Source organism: Nanorana parkeri, unplaced genomic scaffold (assembly GCF_000935625.1).
Source record: "Nanorana parkeri isolate BGI_ZX_2015 unplaced genomic scaffold, ASM93562v1 scaffold257, whole genome shotgun sequence".
In the NCBI taxonomy this organism is placed as follows: domain Eukaryota; kingdom Metazoa; phylum Chordata; class Amphibia; order Anura; family Dicroglossidae; genus Nanorana; species Nanorana parkeri.
Genome location: NW_017306525.1, coordinates 934,010 through 936,207, shown reverse-complemented (window position 1 = coordinate 936,207; position 2,198 = coordinate 934,010). Strand labels below are relative to the sequence as shown.

General features: G+C 44.2%; 1 protein-coding gene across 1 annotated transcript in view; it reads left to right on the top strand.

Annotated features, from left to right (window-relative positions):
• Nucleotides 1-2,198, top strand: part of VEZF1 (vascular endothelial zinc finger 1) — a 24,689-nt gene that overhangs the window by 8,501 nt on the left and 13,990 nt on the right. The window lies entirely within an intron of this gene.

The window sequence follows — 2,198 nt, the reverse complement described above, 5'->3', positions numbered from 1 at the left end:
CCGGGCAGGTTTGGTATTCATTAAAACAAGCCCTGCCGCTGCCGTGATTGGCTCAGTGCGGTATACTGTATGTAGCCGAAGCTGTATACCACAACCATACCCGGCGTATAAAACGACCCCCGATTTTCGGTTGATGTTTTTAGGTCTCAAAACCCGTCTTATACGCCGGCAAGTACGGTATATAATATGTGGGTGCAGTGAATGAGGAAGATGGAAAAGAACACATAGCAAAAATGGCAAAATTGCTGCGCTCCCCAGGGATGAAAACATGTCCTGAAGCTGTGTCACTAAGGGGTTAATGCTGAAACCCATACTAATAGACCTTTCTGCTGCCTGATGCAATTGACCACCCGCTTCTCAAAAACTTCACTCCCTTGGCCAACAAGACCCTGCTTTTTTCCTGGTTGTCATCCTACCCACCTAAGTGCCCCTTCAATGTTGCCTACAACTCCATGTTCTCTTTTGCATGGTTCTACCAAGGTGCTGTCCTCATGCTGGCTGCTGCTGCTGGAAAAGACACCTAGCTAATATGCTTATCCTCTGACTTTTAGGCCCCGTTCACATTGAGCGATTTATCGCGTGGTAATTCCTGCGATATCGCGGCAATTTACCGCGCGATATCGCTCTCCAATGCTTCTCAATGGGGCAAAGGGTCCTGCTGTCGCGGGTCATGCATCACTACAGCAGGACCCTTTTTGGAGCGGATTTAGCCGCGATTCAAGCTTGCTCAATGCAAGCATTTGCGCTATATCGCGCAAAATGCAAATCGATTTGCGAACCGCTCAATGTGAATGGGGCCTTAGTAGTTAGACTGAAACAAATATGCAGTTAAAAAAATAAAAGTCAGCACTCCAAAATACTTGTTTATGCCAGTGACTTGAAGTAATGAAAGCAGGCTTCCAGAAAACGTGCATTTTCAGAAGGTCAGAGATGGTTGCCTATATTTTATATCTTACATTGAATTTCTCTTGTTGGCTTCAGTTGGTCTGCTAAATATACCATTGAAAGTGTTTTGTTAAATGTGTTTTGACAAGTGGGAAAAAACCCCCCACCTGATTTTGCCAAAAATCTTGTGTGATTTCCTGTGTTTTATTTGCTGAAGGAGGGGTTATGGATGTGAGAGGTCTATGTAGGCAGGGCTTACACCACATGCTTAGAAATTTAGAGCTCTGCCCTGTTAGAGGAAGATTTTTGTTTTCATTGACCTGCACGTTAAACCATCCAATGCTTCTACCCTGTAGTTTATCTGTTATGTTGCAAGTGCTGACCAGATTCCCTATTGAGCATACAAAGTCAAGGGGATGTTCTTTCACCAGCTTAGATTTTACAGTAAATGCAGACCGGTTCAGTGCTGGCTTTCTTCTCTTCTCATGTCCTAATAAAGGAAATGGTGTTCAAAATGTTCGTCACCAGATTGATTGCCCTCTCAATCACTTACACTTAGAAAGGGATCAGAAGCTTCCTGCAAGATTGAGGCTCATTTTCCCCAAGGTCTTGGTTTGGTGTAGGGCACTGATGAGGCAACATTTTAAAGGGACACTATCAACACAGGATCACGTTCTATGTAAGAGCATACCAGATAGAGGCAATATTCTTGTCTTTCCGGTGGCTGCTTAGTTGAAACATCTATTCTAACCGCTGCAAGTATTCAGTAGGATGGGTCAAATGCCTGTTTCCTCCACTGCACACAGTGTTTTCTCCTAACCGCTTGAATGTCACTACAGGACATATGGGCTGATAGGAAGGACCACTGTTTGCAGCAGAGGAAATGTATAGTTGAATACTTGCAGCGGCTGGGATCAGCCAAAAGAGGCACCATTTTAACAAACTGGCTGCTGGGAAATTAGGTTTACAGTATTGCCTTTTTAAGTAAGCTTGGCAGCAGCCAAGCCCAGCCTCCCTACTGTTAACACAAACTGTTATATAGATGACCTTTCCAGCCATTTGTGGGCTTCTGGCTTCATGTTTACATAATTTTCATAGTGTTTGCAACATTTTTCTCTCCAAGTTGCTGCCTTTTTACAAGAATTCTCCAGGACCGCATATATTTCCCTTTTATTATTACATAGGTGTTGATTACTTGTTTCGTAGGAGGAGGGTTTGCGGGAGAGCGCATTTCAGCTTTTTGTTACTGACTTGTGTTTCCAGTTTGGGTGGGGGGGGGGGGGGGGGGGTTTTTTTGTGGGTGACAAAGAAGA